At 39.7% G+C, this 18,617-nt stretch overlaps 1 long non-coding RNA gene across 2 annotated transcripts in view; it reads left to right on the top strand.

Moving 5' to 3' along the window:
• The window catches only part of LOC135089722 (uncharacterized), a 259,283-nt gene that overhangs the window by 232,857 nt on the left and 7,809 nt on the right, over positions 1-18,617 (top strand). The window lies entirely within an intron of this gene.

Genomic DNA, 18,617 nt, shown 5'->3' with positions numbered 1-18,617 from the left:
GGCGGTGGCAATTAGGAAGGTGGGAAGTGGAGTTAGTAATAAGTTTTTTGGCGATTTCATTTTGCGTTCTTGTTTCAGTGTTTATTATTGTTTGTGTGTGTGTGTGTGTGTGTGTGTGTGTGTGTGTGTGTGTGTGTGTGTGTGTGTGAGAGAGAGAGAGAGAGAGAGAGAGGGAGAGAAAGAATCATATTTCATCAGAGAAAAGTCCTTAGTACTAGTCATTAAAAAAAAAAAAAAAAGTAAAATGAAGGGTATTAAAAAAAAGCTTATCTACAAAAATAGCATTTATCGCTGACACATTTTCTTCTCGTCCAGAAAACAGCAATCGGATAACACAACATTCCTTCTTTTTTTTTTTTTCATTTTTTATCAAGTTCATCGTAAGGGACCCAAAAAAATAACGTAAAAAATAGAAAGTCCTTTGATACTTTTCCTTCCGGTTTGTGTAGATTTGAGTAAAAAAAAAATGCACTTTTAATCACAGGAAAAAGCGAAACACTTTTATCGTGGAGTTAGGAAAAGGCGAAACAAAGAGAGAGAGAGAGAGAGAGAGAGAGAGAGAGAGAGAGAGAGAGAGAGAGAGAGAGAGAGAGAGAGAGAGAGAGACCTATCACAAGAAATTTAACGTCGCTTCAACCTCTTCCGTCCTCACCAAGATGGCCGCTTCAAGGCGTCAGGTGGAGAGGGAGGGAAAAAAGAAGCGGTGATAATATGTGTCAGATCTAACAGATTTTATCCACGGGGACGAGGAGAGTGCGCAGGGTAATATGGCGGAGAGCAGTAAGGGGTGGGAGGGTGAAGCTATACGTCCGCCATATAGGTAAGACATGGGAGTCAGGAAAGGAATTTAAGAGAAAGAGGAAAAAATAAGGAAATAGAGCAGATGAGATGTAAAATGGATAAGTAGTAATTAAATCATATATGTAAGGAGAGTGAAATGGATATGGAGAGAAAGAAGGGAGATAAGTGATGATGATGATGATATGGTTGGATGATAAGAGGAAAAAAGAGGAGGAAGAAGAGGAGGAGGAATGTTGTAAAATCCAAAAGCCTGAGTTCAAATTGTATCAGAAAAAAATGTTGGTTTGGGGAAGTAATAGAAAATTAGTTCAGACTGAAGCTCCGTGCTTGTTACAGAGAGAGAGAGAGAGAGAGAGAGAGAGAGAGAGAGAGAGAGAGAGAGAGAGAGAGAGAGAGAGAGAGAGAGAGAGAGACAGACAGACAGACAGACAGACCTTACTTGTAGCTAACCCTGTCTCCACACCTGTCTCATCACCAACCTGTGCCCGAATAGAGGGGTCCTGCCTCCACCCCCCAAACACCCCAACAGCTGCCCCCTCCCAGCCTTCCCACCCACCCCTCTTCCTTGTACGCCACTCAGCCCCGCCTGCACACCGCCACTTTGGGCTGCCTTTCATAATCTATCACACCCCACTGCGCCATTTTTTCGTCAATACTTGAGCAAGATGTGTTGCTGAGAAATGTGTTTTAATGGCAAAAGATTTAGTACCGAGAGAGCATGTACTTTCATATCACCTGTCTGCTCATGTACCTGCAAAAATAATAATGTGTACGTACGTTATTCTTCTAAGTTTATATATATTGAGGAGTGCATGCCTGGTCTCCATTCCCTGAGCGGAGCAAGTTTGAAGGTGCACATCCGTAGCATCTCGTGCCGCCGCCTGGCCTGCCGGGCGGGGCGGGACAGGCTGCCTGGGAGCCTGAGTGCCGCCTGGGTGCCACACAACGTATCCTTATCGAGAAACATGACTAAGTTCAGTATTCAGGAAAGGAAGCGGGCATGTTTACGTCCAGCAGCCTGAGTGGCCTGTGTGCAGGCTGTCAGGCAGTGGCACGACAAGTAAAAGCAACGGAGCGGGCGCACACTTTTGACGGACAGACGGACAGACGAACAGATGCGCCTCACGCCTGGCTGGCCCGCGCGGCCTGGCCTGTGTGGCTGAGAGACGGAGCAAAAATTCTCAGGAATTATTGGACATGGAAATCTTGAAGTGGATGGAATCCTGGAAATGAATCACGACAACAGTTTCAGCACTGGGACTGAATAGAGACAAATATAATTTTTTATCCAGATTTATTTTATTTAAAGAGAAGGAAAAATACATAAGCCTCTTAAAGTAAACGCTTGTCTTTTCTGAACAATTTTCATCCTTCACGGGCGTCACAAAAATTACATAAATTGGAGACCTTACCTGTACAACACTCAACACCTGACAACGAGTAGAAAGAAACAAAGCAATAAGTACGTGCCGCCTGCAATCACACTAACGAGAGGGACGCCGCTAACTTTTGTATTCACGTGCCTCGCGTTATGTATATTTCACCCGCGCGAGAAGACAAGCAAAAGGCAAACACACGACGTCAAAAGGCAAAAAGACGTTCCGGTAACTCACAAACACAAAAGTACCGAGAAAGTTAGGGATGCTGTATTTCTCTCTCTCTCTCTCTCTCTCTCTCTCTCTCTCTCTCTCTCTCTCTCTCTCTCTCTCTCTCTCTCTCTCTCTCTCTCTCTCTCTCTCTCTCTCTCTCTCTCTCTCTCTCTCTCTCTCTCTCTCTCTCTCTCTCTCTCACTCATCATGTCTTCATTATATCCTGTAGTGAGAGCAAGCGCGAGGGAGAGGGAGAGAGAGCGCATTGCCTAAGCTTTTTAATCTCGCAGCAAAAGAGTTAAAACAGCTGCCAGGTTTTTCTCCCCCTCGAAATTAATATTTGTTCAAGGGGAAGGAAATTGTGAGTCTGCGCTGGGCTTGCGATGCTCTCTACTTATAAAGAAGTCATGAAAATAAAGAAAAGGGGGAATTCTCGATTTTTTTTTTATATTGTGTAATAATTTTCGTAAAACTAATACCATGTGATTGTTTTTTTTTTCATTCATTTTAACTTTTTTCACTGTTGTAGTTTTTTTTTTGTGTGTGTGTGTGTGTGTGTGTGTGCGTGCGTGCGTGCTGCGTGTATATGTTTTGTCTGATGTGGCGTAATTTTATGATGCAACTAATACCAGTTTTTTGTTCGGTTTGTAATTAGTGTACTATGTTGTTTTCAGTTATGTTTCCGCATTTTTAGTCGTTTGTTTTCACTGGGAGAGGCTTCACTTTTCATCGCCCTTATTACACGATTGTAGGGAAAAAGCTGATGTGTAAATTAAAATATTAATTAAAAGAACATATATTTAAAAGAATATTTACTTTTTTGTTATTTACTGGGAGAATCTTCACATCCCATCCTGTATTAAATTATTGTAGCGAAAAAATAATAAAAGGTAAACAAAGAAAACAAGGAAAAAATAAATGAATAAGAACAGGTATTTGAAAGAATATATGCAACAACAGTCAAGTACAAAGGAAAGAACTATCAGCAACAACAACAATGACAGTAACACGAAAAATGACAACAACAATAAGAACAACAAAAACTAAACAGCAGAAACAAATAACTAATCATCACAATGCTCAGGAACACCACAGTTTGCCCCCTTATTCTGGAACGCTTTGCCCTTTCACCTCGACGAATTGCAAAGGCCAGAGAGATGATTACCAGGGTTCTCAAGCGTGTATCTCCTGTTATTAATGTAAAAATATTGTTAATCTGTCACTAGAACCGAAAAAAAAAACATCCTTAGAAACCCGTGTAACTTCAACTAAAGCCTTTTGAAAGTAGTGGAGATGCGATGCAGTGTTTCAGAATATAGTCCTTTCACGTACCAAGTCCTCACCCACCAAGAACATTAGAACTAAACAACCACAAAGAACAAGGAACACAATACAACACAATACAATAGCAGCGTCTCCCTTTCCCCTTCCCCCACTCCCTCCCTGTCCTCTCCACACGTTGCCTAACTCACCCACGGAGGGCAACACGGGAAGTCTCTCCATCAGCTCATTATGTAAACAGGAGTGACGCCGCTTCGCCCATTCGCGCCAAAGAAAGTTAAGCGGCAGACCAGACCTCACTTAGCGGTCGCCCTTCGCAAGTTAGGAAGCGGGGAGAGGGTTAAATTGGGGCGTAGGTTGCAGACTCCCCTGAGATCAAGTTTTAGAGAGGATAGGAGATGTTTTTTCAGGTGTTATACAAGGTGTTTAATAGGTTGATGGCTTGGGAAGGCGAAGATCTTGGGAAATAGGTAGGAAGGGGTGGAGAGAAGGTATTGGTGGTGGTGCTGCTGGAGGTGGTGGTGATAATTGTGTATTGGTGTTGATGGTTGTGTGATTTAAGTAATGGTGGTGATGATAATGGAGTAAAGTGGTGGTGGTGATGATAATGAAGCCTCTGTTTGTGATGGTAATAGTGATGGTGATCATAGTGGCAGTGGAATTATGGTTATATTTGCTGATGGTGATGATAGCGAGGCGCCATTTAATTGTGACGATCATAACTGTGCATGTGTGGTGAAGGCAATGTGATAGTGGAAGTGCTGATGGAATAAAGAAAAAGTATTGGTGGCGAAGACAATGAAGTATCGTGAAAAATATGAAGTGTTAACAGTGAAACCAGTGAAAAACAGTGATGAAAACAACGAAAACTCCAACAGCGTTAGTAAAGACGGAATAAGGAAGATGATGATGAAAGACTCAACAGTAACTTTGACAGTGAAAATAACAGACAGTCTAATAATGAAAAATAATACCAAGCACAACATACCTTCAGCCACTAACAAGGACAACGAACAAAAGACCCACCATAAAAGAACCAGTAATTAGGCAGGTAGGAGCGTCTTTAGCCAGATATGGACAGGTAGACTCGTGCATACAAAGACGCGTGCTTCACAAATATAATGATTCGAACAAATATTTGAGCCACGTGGGGCAGAAAAACCGTGAGCTGCCCCGTGAAAATTAGGGGGAAGTTGAACTATTATTTAGAATGATAACAGTAAGAGTAGAAGGTAAATGTGAGCTACAAATAGCGACTTAATTCCCTCGAACGGTGCCAATTAAGGTGTGATTCAGGGACAGGTAACTATTTTATTTTAAAGTACGTATACCAGGGTTTGTTTATATTTGCGTGTTTAGAGAATTGTTTAAAGAGGGGAAAGACAAGAAGGAAACGGGGAAGAAAGGTAGATGAGAAAAAACGAGAGAAGACGGAGGGGAAAAAAGGGGAAGGTAAAGGGGTAAGGGAAAACCAGGAGGGAAAAAAGGGAAAAAGGAAGAGAAAACTGAGATGAGGAAGAAGTGACTGGAGGGAAGAGAAAGAGGAGAAACTTGGGGTGAACAAAGAAAAGAAGGAAGAAGAAGAAGAAGAAGGGAGAAAAATTAGGATAAGGGAGATAGGAAAAGAGCGAAGAGGAGAAAATGAGGATAAGAAAGAGAAAAAAAGGAAAAAAGAGGCAAGAGGGAAAGACTTCACGTATAACAACCCACACTATTAAACACCTTTACTTTTATATTCCATGTCTTTTCATATCACAAAACCTGTCACATACGTATTTTCCAGTGACATTATTCCTTGTGCCCTTTATGTCTTCTCACATATTCCAGTGGTGACTTCCTGAAACAAAACACACCACTTGACAAACCAAATACCAGTCTTTTCTATAAACGTATTGCCCAAGGGAAGGCTGCTTTGGTACCTGCATGAATAATTTGAGTTCCTGTCCAAAAAGTTGCGAGAAAAAAGTAAAAAAAAAAATTTACTCCTATCTCAGCCACTTCGCTCTTTTGTGTCTCATAAATTATCAATAAAGTACCGCAGTGAACAGAGGCGTCTTTTGCGTGCAACAGAGGGGGACTTCCATGCATGTATTGGACAAGTAGTGTGTGCCAAGTTGCCCTCCTCCTCCTACACGTAAATCCATGTTAATTAAGGTTCACAGGTAAAGGTAGAATAATATTGAAATGTTAATGGTGTTTTGGAAAGGCACTGCCCCCCTGATGATATTCAAATATTCTTAACCCTGCCTGCTTACCTGCTCTCCCTCCTGTCTGCTTTGCTTTCATTCCTTCCTAGCTCCTTGTTTTTTTGTATTTCCTTCCTTTATTTATTTTCTTGTGTGTGTGCTTTCCTACTAGCTTTCCTAACTTCCTTCCATTCTTTGCTTCCTTTATTCCTTCCTTTTCTTCCTTCCTTTATTTACTCACCTACCTATTTACCAACAAACCTACCTACCTTTCCACCTGCCTGCCTACATGCCTACCTGTCCACCATTCTTTCCTCCCTTCCCACCTGTCTACATATTACCAACCCCCCTCCCCTCACCTGTCCACCTGTCTGCCTGTCGTGCTCCCTGCTAGGCCTCTCTCACCTGCTATCAGATGCAAATAAGTATTCAACATGATAACCTTTAAAAACAACAGTTGACAGGAGGCTTGTGTTCGTAATTCACTTTATTAACAAGGTAATTTGAGATTAATTAGCCCTAGAGGTTCTGAGTAAATTGTATTAACCTAATCTAATATTCAAGTCTCCATTATACACATTGAGGTATATTCGTATTTCTCTTGTGTGTTTTTCCTCTTTGTTTTCGTATTTAAGTTTAATTCCACTTTTTTTTCGTATTTGTTTAATTCCACTATTTTTTTTTTTACGTATTTGTGTAAATTAGTTGTCGGAAGAGCTTGTCTTGTAAGTGGATTGATTGATATGTTGCCAGGATTTTTTCTCTTTTTTTTTTATTTTATTTAAGATATTTTCGTTGTGTTGTGCTAAAAAAAAATATGAAAAACAAACTCCCAGAAGTCTCGTAAATGTGATGGTTTTCGATACGTGCATTTTCAGGCAACTGGTATTTCTTTTGTGTTCGCTCACCGTCTGTGTTCTTTATTTTATTTTATTTTATTTTTATTTTATCTTTTTTTCTTCCCAACAAGACTGACAAATAGCATCACGTCATTTTTTCCCTCTACCTTAAAATGTTAATTGGAATAGTTGGCATTACTGAAATTGTTCCCAGCGTTTGAATGAATAATAACAATATAGATAGATAATATACTAGACAAAATGTTCTCTTCAATAATCATTTTGTTTTGTTTTTTTTTTCTCTCTCTTTTCGCGTTTCGCTCGTTTTTCTATTTTTTTCCTCTCCTCTTTAACTTTTCGTTTTTTCCGCTCTCTCCTTTTTTTCACTTGATTCGTTGTTTCTCTGCCTTTTTGTTTTTTTTCCATTCGCATTTTACCACTTCCCTCCTATTTATTTTCTTCTTTTCTTGTCACATTTTTCACTTTTCTCCTTTTACCAACTTTTCCCAAAATATAATTCCTCTATTCATATTTTTTCCTTGTAGTTCCTGCCTTTCCATTAAAGTAATTCTTCCTCTCCTCCCTCCTTGTTTTACCCCTTTTATTACTTTCCTTCTCTTAATTTTCCTCTTTTCTTTCCTCCATTCCTGTATTCCTAAAGCATCGTTCCTCAATTCTTTATATTTTCCCTTATTGTTTCCATTCACTGAGCCAACAAGAGCAATTTTTCACAATCACAAACAAACACTTCGCTTCGAAATTAGTCAGTTCATTCCGTTTCTCTTTTTTTTTTAACTTTTTCTCATTTTTATTTATCCGTCTGATTCTACGTGTTGATTTGTTTGCCAGCTTTCTTTGCGCTTGTATGAGCAATTATCTGTATCTGTATGCTCTCTCTCTCTCTCTCTCTCTCTCTCTCTCTCTCTCTCTCTCTCTCTCTCTCTCTCTCTCTCTCTCTCTCTCTCTCTCTCTCTCTCTCTCTTGCTAATTAAAGCTTCGGACCACTTCACCTCTACCATCCCCTCTCCCCTTGATTTCCCCACTCCTCCTCCTCCTCCTCCTCCTCCTCCTCCTCCTCCTCCTCCTCCTCCTCCTCCTCCTCCAAACAACACAATCTTCCCTTTCCTTCCATAATCCACAATCCACTCACCTAATCTTGCCCTGCTCCCTCTGCACCTTACGTTGCTTAAGCTGGTATTACCTCACCTTACCTTATTCTGTCTCGTCTTACCTTTCTTCCTCTTGTCTTACTTTTCCTTTACGTTACCTTACATCACCCTCCCCTTATTTTGTCTTATTTCGTCTTGTTTTACTTTACCTTATTTGTAATTCTTCCCTTGTCTTGCCTTACATTATTCTATCTTACATTCATTCACCTCATCTTACCTTTTCACCTTATCTTGCCTAACTTTCCCTTCAGTTATGTTACCTTTACTTCTCCTTCATTATATTTACTCTCTCAAAGTCACCTGTGTTTCTTTATTCTCTCTACCGTACTTTTTTTTTCCTTTTCTCTTTTCCCCCACTCTTGTATCCTTTCCCAGCTCATCCCTTTTCTCACTATCCCATGTTCCTCGCTTTCCCTCCTTTTTTCCTCTCTATAAAGAACAAAATTGTTGTTCTACATTCCACCTGAGGGTAAAAAAATTAACCTGTTCCATCACACGCTATAATATTTTGTAATTAGTTTGTTAATAGAATTCCCATGATAAAGATTATCTGATTTATGATGATATTTGGGGTTATGAGGTTCATCTTTGGGGGAAATGGGAGGGAAATGGGTTTTTATTTTTTAGTCTTTTCTTTTACCTTTGTTTTTTTCTGGGTTTTTTTTATTTATATATAGTTTTCATGCTTTTTTTTTTTTTTTTTTGTTAGCTTTCTTTTTTTAGCTTTTTATTATTTTTATTTGTATATTTTTCTTTTTTTTATCAATGAAGCGTATGAACTATTGTGAGCTCTCAGATTATATTTATCGAGAATTAGTATGTCCTTTTCATATTTTTATGTATTATTGGTTTTTATTTTTTATTTTTATTTCTATTTTTTTATTTATTTTTTTTTACTTCTCAGTTCATCAGTACGTTTTCTCAATCTAAATTTATCTTCTTTTTTTTCTTTTTATCTTCATTCTCTTTTCTATCTCGATCTCTTTCACTCTGTGCAGTCTTCTAAACATAACACATCTTGATATCTTGGCAGCGTGCTACGTTTTCTTATCTTACCTTCATTTTGGCAAGTGTGTGTGTGTGTGTGTGTGTGTGTGTGTGTGTGTGTGTGTGTGTGTGTGTGTGTGTGTGTCTGTGTGTGTGTGTGTGTGTGATGTGTTTTTTTTTTTTTTTTTTTTTTTGTCTTTTTCTTTTTCCTGTGTTCAGTAGTGGAAACGCCAAGAGTCTGGTCAGGAATAGAAAATTTTCACGAGTTTATTTATTTTTTCTTTCTTTCAGCCCGTACAGAATATGAAACTAATTTGTGTCTTAGAACTGAATATGTAATTATTATTATTATTATTATTATTATTATTATTATTATTATTATTATTATTCAGAGAGAGAGAGAGAGAGCGAGAGAGAGAGAGAGAGAGAGAGAGAGAGAGAGAGGGGGGGGCAAATAGAAGTTGGGGAGAAAGACAGACGGACAGACAGACAAACAGAGAATTAGACACACAAACAGATAAAACACACAGAAAGAGAGAAACAAACAAACAATACTCGTATTAGAGAGAGAAGGAAAGAAGGACGATTGGGAGAAACAAACAGTGAAAAACACTCACAAACATACAAAGAAAACAGAGAGAGAGAGAGAGAGAGAGAGAGAGAGAGAGAGAGAGAGAGAGAGAGAGAGAGAGAGAGAGAGAGAGAGAGAATAAATAAACAAAGACAAACACAAACAAACAGTATTTCCCAGTTGAAGGCAGGAAAGGTTGAAGGGAAATTCTCACCTTTTCCCTCAAGATCAGGACTCAGGGGGAAGCGAACAGGTGTGTGCAGGTGCGCGGATCAGTCCATGTGAGCGGCTCCCTCAGGTGTGTCGGAGAGTTACGAGGAAGGGGCTTGGGGAGGAATTTATCTCCGGTGAGGAAGAGAGGAAAAGAGGAGGAGGAGGGAAGTGTAAGTGTGCGTGTCTGATAAAACAAGAAGAGGACAGGTAAAAGTCATGTCTGTATTGTGAAGGAAAGGAGAATTAATAGGAAAACAAGCAGGGAAAGAGATTATTTCATTTTGGCAAAGGAAAGGAAAGTTGAAACGAGATATTATTAAAGAACTAAGATAATGATAATATTGTTAAAGAAAGGAAAATAAAAAGTTAAAGAATCTTATATCAATTTAGTAAAGGAAAGTAAAAATATGAAGAAATATGGAACAGATACCGAAGATAATGTTGATATAGGTAAAAGAAGGAGAATAGATAGTATTCTTGTATTGATTAAATAAAAGAAAGTAAAAATATAATGAGATGTGATCATTAACGTGGATTGTTAATATTAGTAATGGAAAGGAGAACAGAGAGTAAAGAAGTTTGTGTTAATTAAATAAAAAAAAATTAAAAGAAATCTGGCAAGAAACGAAGATTATGTTAATAATGTTAAAGGAGAAGAAAATAAATGGTAAAGCTCAAGCCGAATTAATAAAGGGAATGGAAATTATGCGGGAAATGTGTAATAGGTATTGAAGAAAGTCGCATTAATATTGTTGAAGGAAAGAGAAATGGTTAACTGACGTGTCATAAATACTGAAGAAGGTCATGTCAACACTGTCAGAGGAAAAATAAATAATGCTTTGAACTGTGGAACTTAAAAGAAATATAAAAGAAAACCTCCCCTGAAAAAAAGAAAAAAATAAATAAAATGAAATAAAAAATACACATTACATCGGACATACAAATTGTCTTCATATTACATAAACTAAACAGCAAAAACAACCTGATAAAAAGTAAGTTTTCAGATGAGACAAAAGTTATTCGAAGTATTTCAAAACATCACGGAGACAGTTATATGTTAAAGCGTAGGTGACCTTCCATGTTGCCGTGCCGTGAAGGTTAATGAGACACACCAGAAAAAACTCAAAAGCAAATTGATGATTAATTAGGTTAGGAATAATGCAGGTGGTGCAGGGAGATGTTTGCTGTGTGACAGCTGTTAGCAAGAATCTGTATAATTCCACTTCTTACTTTGTGACTCTTTTCTCTTTATGGCCAAATGACAGATGCAAGTCCCTCTTACCGGTCCACCACGCCCTTTATTCTGAGTCGGATAGAAACACAGGCGTGAGGTAAAAAGACACGGAAATGTGACAAATTTAAGTGAAGTGCCTAGCTTTTTTTTTTCTTATAAATAAATAAAATGTATATGTATTTGTAAAGAAAGTCTAGACATCACAAATTTATGATTCAAGTTAAAGGTGAAACTACAGTATCTCATTTAGTTTCTTATACGTAAATCAAGTGTTCGTCTTTAGCGACACAAAACTGATACCAAGTAGTTGATGTAAAATAATATCGTTGATAAAAACTGCGATGAACCTGTTCTTGTTCTCTTTTCCTCTTTATTTTCGTATCCTTGGAGCAATTCCAGTAGTCACTAGACGGCTTATACTTCACTGAAACATTGTACAGACACTAACATATTACATTATTCATGAACTAATTAATTTTGTTCTACGGAGCTTACGGAAAGTATAATGTGATTTTGTACACTTCCCCTTCCCTTGTTAGGGCGGTTAATTCATTTCATGGTGGAGTTAAGCAGTATCGCGGATAGTGAATCTAAACGAACCGAGATTCATAATAGGAACAGAGACAGATATGCGAACAAAGAAACCGATAGACAGATACATAGACAGGCAGGCGGGTAAACCATGGAAAGACAGGCAGGTATATTGACAGCCAGATGAGCAAACACAAAAACAAACAGATAATGGAACACACAAATCAATAAACAAAGACAGAGACAGACAGACAGAAAAAAATAGATAGACAGAGACACAAACAAATAGAAACAGACAGGAATACAGTCAGCCAAATAAATAATAAAACAAACGAAGAAATAGACAGAGAATGAAATAGATAAATCAATAAAGAGACTAACAAAGAAATAGATAGACAGACAGACAGACAGAAAAACAAACATTTATATTGACAGGCAAACAAATAAGAAAACCAACGGATAAACAGACATAAATTAAAACAGGTAAATCACTACAAAGACAGAAAGGCAGAGAGACCAACAGACAGACAAACCAACACGGACAAACTCAGACAGGAAAAAGGACACAAAAATGTTTCAGAAATCATGTATGTAAAACACGTGTAATGAACAGAATGCACGAAATATATAAATGTTAATAAGCTCACTGAAAAGAGGATAACCTAATGATCATGAAAAATTAATACAGTTTTGCATGTTTTGTGCCGTTATTATTATTATTATTATTATTATTTTGTTCGTGTGTTGGTAATGCTGCTGCCATCATAATTGTTGTTGTTGATGCTGCTGCTTCTGTTGTTGTTGTTGTTGTTGGTGGTGGTGGTGGTGGTGGTGATGGTGCTGCTGCTGCTGCTGCTGTTGATACTGTCACATGTCACGTTATTCAGAGAGAGAGAGAGAGAGAGAGAGAGAGAGAGAGAGAGAGAGAGAGAGAGAGAGAGAGAGAGAGAGAGAGAGAGAGAATACATTACCAAACCAAAGAAGAATATAACGTCAAAACAACAATACCTTCAATATAATAATAATAATAATAATAATAATAATAATAATAATAATAATAATAATAATAATAATAATAAATAGATCGATAATCAACAGGAGAGACGGACGAAGACATGGAAGAAGGAAAGGCGCAATAAATAGGGACATAGAAGGAAGAGGAGGACAATAAAGCAGGAGGACTAAGGGAGGACATAAACTAGATTATCTTTGCCATTTCAATCTTCCCATATTTTATTATCATTCCGGGAAAATAAAATTATATGATGCGAAATTCATTACAGATTTATTCCTAAACTGATTTGAGATCCAATTCTATAGTGCCATTATTATCATCTCTCTCTCTCTCTCTCTCTCTCTCTCTCTCTCTCTCTCTCTCTCTCTCTCTCTCTCTCTCTCTCTCTCTCTCTCTCTCTCTATATTTTTTTTTATTTTCCTCTAATTCTTACTTCTGTGTTTCCTTTCCATCCCTCTCTCCCTTCGTCGTCTTACTTTTCTCCCATTTCCTCTTTCATCTTCCTCTTGTTTCTCCTCTTCCTCTTTATTGCATTTTATTTGTGTTCATTTGCAGTTAGGAAGAAGGAATTTAGTTTCTCTCTCTCTCTCTCTCTCTCTCTCTCTCTCTCTCTCTCTCTCTCTCTCTCTCTCTCTCTCTCTCTCTCTCTCTCTCTCTCTCTCTCTCTCTCTCTCTCTCTCTCTCTCTCGTCCTCGTACTTATCTTCATTATTCCTCATTTCTTTTCCTTTAACTTCCTCCTCCTGTTTTTCTCCCTTTATCTTCTTTTCTTCCTTTCCTTTTTTCTTTGGTCTTCACCTCCTCCTCTTCCTCTATCAGAGTAAACCTTTTCATCACCAGAGTCCACACACCTGGCCAGAAATCTTCTTAATTAGTATTTACCTTGGCCTATCAGCCTGACGCTCCTCCTCCTCCTCCTCCTCCTCCTCCTCCTCCTCCTCCTCCTCCTCCTCACCGACTTTATTCTTCTGTCTTCTGTCTCCTTTCCCCTCTCCCTCGTTTCTCCTTCCTTTATTCCTAATTTGCATCATAGCTTCATGCATTGCGAAGAGAGGAACAGAGTAACGACTCAATAAAGAAGAGGAATAAGGCACTGATGGATAAAGGATTGATAGACGAATACATGAAAGGAAAACACCGAGAGGAAAGAGAAAAGGAAGGAAAAAAACAAGGCGATTTAGCACTGAATAAAGAATTCCGTGACTGCGTTTGGAGTGGAAAAGCAAAACAATGGAAAGGAAAACTAAGGGAAAAGAAAATCGCAGCTTAACTTTTTTTTCCCAGGACGGAGAAACTCGTGAATTGGTGAAGGTTGGCGTGACAGATCCTCAAAGTCAACAAAGGAGGATCGAAGCTTAAGTTTGGGGTGTTGATAGTCGCATTGAGAGAGAGAGAGAGAGAGAGAGAGAGAGAGAGAGAGAGAGAGAGAGAGAGAGAGAGAGAGAGAGAGAGAGAGAGAGAGAGAGAGAGAGAGAGAGAGAGAGAGAGAGAGAACATCACTGCGTTAAAGGGGTCTATAAGTAAATGGTAAGAGAAAGCAATAACATAAAAAAATGGAAGCGTAATTTTTTTTTCTTTACACATACATACACACATACACTTACACAGTCATACACACACAAAACTTCACCCTCCCAAACGTGAATAAGCGTAGCCTAACCTATTCATACACACACACACACACACACACACACACACACACACACACACACACACACACACAAAAACCTCACCCTCCTTTGACTAACCTAACGTAACTAAACTTTACTTAACCTAAATAAACGTAACGTAACCCAATACACACTTAACAGTTAACCTTACCCAAGCTACTTTGATGCAACATTAAGGCAATTACTTCATCATTCAGACACTTGCACGTAATACAAGCTTGACCTGACTTTAAATACTCCTTTCCTATTCTTTTCTTTCTTTCTTTTTTTAGTTTTTATGCATTCCTTTGTCAACCTTCTAAAAAAATATAAAGGAAAATCCACAGAGTAACATGGCAAGAAAAAAAAATTCAAACATTCTAAGGTACACACGACAAATAATTAAGTGTACCTTTTAAAAATCTTGGAAAAAATTGAAGCACATGATAAAGAAAACGCTAAAAGATTAGTGCTCTATTTGGGTACCTACTTGAGAGAGAGAGAGAGAGAGAGAGAGAGAGAGAGAGAGAGAGAGAGAGAGAGAGAGAGAGAGAGCTGGGGGGAGGGGTGAAAGCTTCTTACTAGTGGGATCGGATTCAGTACATCATGCAGAGGTTTCAATTTCAGCTTCAATATTATAATTTCACGATAGTAAAAGCCTCTGCCTCCTTGGGGACTTGCTTGATTCCCCGCCCTTGTGCCGCGCTGCCTTCATTAGACGCGATGGCCGGGCAAGGAGGCGAAGAGAGAGAGAGAGAGAGATACGGGGAAAGATGAGAGTTTAAGAGTGAGGAATGGATTGAAAAATAGGAAGAATACTAGGAAACTACGAATGCAAAGGTAAAGAGGGAAGTGAAGAAAGGAGTTGAGTAAAGGGTAGGGTGAAGAAAGGGGAGGCAAGAGAGAGAGATAGGGAAAAAGATGAGTGTTTAAGAGAAAGGAATGGAATGAAAGATAACGAAGAGTAGCATTAGAGTAGGAAAGCAAAGGTAAGGAGTTAAGACAAGGAAGGAAGGAATGATGCAAAGGCTCTCTCTCTCTCTCTCTCTCTCTCTCTCTCTCTCTCTCTCTCTCTCTCTCTCTCTCTCTCTCTCTCTCTCTCTCTCTCTCTCTCTCTCTCTCTCTCGTTACTGTCCATATATTTTATCTTTTCATTCCTTCTTTCTTTCTTTTTGTTTCTTTTCTCCTCCTTTTCCTCCCTCCTCCTTTCCCCCACCTCCTTTCCTCCCTACTTTCTCCCCTCAAACAAACTCCCACCCTTTCTCCTCACCGTCACACCTCCCCACTATCCACCATCTCATCAACACCAACCCATAACACAACGCAATCCTTCCTCCCTCATCACCTTCATCACCCTCATCACCAAGCGAAGCATTCCTGAGGCCTTTGCTCCCTCAACCATTAACACTATGACACGCCAGCCCCTCGTTACTCCCTCCTGTTCACCCATCACCCTCCTCCATCACCTTAAGCCTTCTCTCCTCCCTGTACATCACAATATCTTTGCTGAAGCGTGCATGGGTAACAGAGCGAGAGGCAGAAGGGAGAGATATAAGGGAGAAGGAAGGGAGAAAGAGATATAGAGGTTGTGTGTGTGTGTACGAGGGAGATAGAGACAGAAAGACGTAGAGTGATATAGATAGCCGAGAGTAAAGGACGAATAGCAAGGGAGGAAGGGAGAAATAGCATAGATAGCACGGAGGGAGAGGGAGAAAGAGAAATGGGAAAGGGGAGACAGGGAGAAGGGGAGATGGGAGAAAGATGGGGGAGAGGAAGGGTCAGAGCACGTAAAAATGAGGTGCTCCATTCTGGTGAGGGGACTGGGAATAGGAAATGGGAGAGGGGAGAGCACTTCCTCCTCTTCCTCCTCCTCCATGTTTGTTGTGGTAAGTGATGGGAAGGAACCCCTGACCGTCTACCTTCCAATACTAAATTGCTATAGTTTGTCTCCTTGTAAATTACCAGGAAGATTTACCATACCTAGCCAGACCAGGAGGAGGAGGAGAAAGGGGGAGAAAATACAGGATAAGGACAAAGACAGATGGTGATAAATTACGTAGTGTTTTGAGAATACGAAAGTGACGCAAGAAGTGTGATTTTTTTTTTTTTTGTGTGTGTGTGTGTGTGTGTGTGTGTGTGTGTGTGTGTGTGTGTGTGTGTGTGTGTGTGTGTGTGTGTGTGTGTGTGTGTGTGTGTGTGTGTGTGTGCGCAGTGAGAAAAAGGGAGACGGAATATGGAATCAAGACAGAGATATGTTGCTAAAGGACAAGAGCAGAATAAATGTGAGGGAATATGTAAATAAGGGAGATAGGGAAGGGTGAGGGAAGGGAAGGGAAGGGAAGGGTGAGGGAAGAGAAGGGAAGGGCGAGGGTGAGGGGGAAAAGGGAAATATTATTATTTTTTTTTTTTTCTTTTGGTAAATTAGGGAAGGTCATATTTTTAGGTAAAGTTGTATTCTTAATTCTCTCTCTCTCTCTCTCTCTCTCTCTCTCTCTCTCTCTCTCTCTCTCTCTCTCTCTCTCTCTCTCTCTCTCTCTCTCTCTCTCTCTCTCTCTCTCTCTCTCTCTCTCTCTCTCTCTCTCTCTCTCTCTCTCGACACACACACACACACACACACACACACACACACACACACACACACAGAATCATTAGTGTTCACCACAAATATTATTATCTTTGACATTCATTTGTCACCACCGTCACCACCATCACCACCACTACTACCACTACAACAATAACAGCAAGATAAACCAAAACAACAACATATGCAACCTTTCAGGCACTACTAACATCCACAATTTTACAACCATCACAATTTCTTCTTCATCTTCCTCCTCCTCTTCCTCCTCCTCCCTCCTGCTCCTCCTCCTCCTCCTCCTCCTCCTCCTCCTCCTCCTCCTCCTCCTCCTCCTCCTCCTCCTCCTCCTCCAGTTTCACCTTCCTCCACCTCTTCCATCATATGTAACATGAGCTGTAAGTAAAATTTTTCGCATAATTTCGGTTTTGGCGGAATTTCGGAATCACAAAAAAGTATCCATGGAAAGATTGAGAACCAGAAGAATTTGGAAATTGCTTTTCTATTCCCTTCCTCTCCTCCAACTCCTCCACCTCCTCCTCCTACTCCGCCTTCTGCTGCTGCTGCCCCCCAAAAAGTGAAATTCTTGTCCGAAGTTATTATTATGCGCCTTCCACTCAGCTTGACTTGAATGAATAGAAAGAGGGCGGTGAAAAATATAATCTGCATTTTTTTTTTCCGCATTGTTTTTTCCCTGTCTCCATTTTGTTTTGTTGCGGAAGTGTTAGCATGTGCTGCAGGAACTTGAGGAGTGAGAGAGGAAGGAAGTGTGTGTTTCCAGTGTTGCGTGCGTCAGGCTGCGGGGGAAAATGTTGCTAGCCAGTGTACGTAAGCTTGTGTTTCTGAAATGTGTTGCGGTGTGGTGACGGCCGCGATATTAGTGTTGTGTTCACGTTTTCGTCGACTCAGCTTTCAGGGGGAGCTAAATTAAGTTATGTGTCACCTTGTGGAAAACGGTGCCGCCTCGGTTCTCTCCTGCCTTTTTTCTCCTCCTGATGTTCTTTCTTTATATACCTCACACTGTCTTTTCATCATTCTCTCTCTCTCTCTCTCTCTCTCTCTCTCTCTCTCTCTCTCTCTCTCTCTCTCTCTCTCTCTCTCTCTCTCTGAACGGTTAAAAAAAAAAAAAAGGGATGGGAGAAGGAAAGAATAAAGACAGAGAGAGGGGGAAAAATTATTGTATTACCGCCCATCCTCCTTGCAATCCATATTCCATAGGTAAGGAACGTATCCCAAATATCAGATTTTTTCCTCACTTAAAGAAGAACCATTGTACATATGTTAAATATTCTTTTGACTTCTTAGGGGTGGTGGCGCAGATGATAACCGTATTTCACTTTTTAAAAATATGAAGATACTAAAGACACAAACTTTTTTGATTGATATATACTTTTTTATTTTAATGTTCTTCTCTTTACTTTTCGTCAACTTTTCTAGATGCTCCATTCCACGTTTTATCCCCTTCGTTTTTAGATACCCTTCCATTTTTATCCCTCTATCGTTATTATCTCAATCGTCCTTTTTCTTCTCTTCTCCCTTTAAAAAAAAAATGCATCTTTCTCCCCTTCCATATTTTCTTTCCTTCATTCCTCCCGTCTCTTTCTTTCCTTTTTCCCTTCATCAATTCTCTCACCTTCCCCTTTTCTTACATGGTACCCTCACATCTCCCCTTTCCCCTTCGTCACCTGTTCCCCTCTTTCTTAATCCCCTCCTTGTCCTCTTTCCCCCCTCTTCTTTCTTTCACACAATACGTTCGTTCATTCACCTTGGCCAGTTGTGCTCCTCCCCCTTTCCCCTTTCTCTTTGTCACCTTTCCTTTCTTTATTACTCTTCTCCCCTTCCTTCTCACACAATGCGCGGTCAGAATAAGTCCCCGAGTAAGACCCAACTCTGTATCTGCTTCTGCTCCTTGGATTATCAGAAATTTATGTCGAGGCGAGAGTCCAATAGCGCTTCCCTCGCCTCTTTTGTTTCCTAG

Source organism: Scylla paramamosain, chromosome 33 (assembly GCF_035594125.1).
Source record: "Scylla paramamosain isolate STU-SP2022 chromosome 33, ASM3559412v1, whole genome shotgun sequence".
Classification (NCBI taxonomy): Eukaryota; Metazoa; Arthropoda; class Malacostraca; order Decapoda; family Portunidae; genus Scylla; species Scylla paramamosain.
This window is presented reverse-complemented; position numbering and strand designations above follow the sequence as displayed.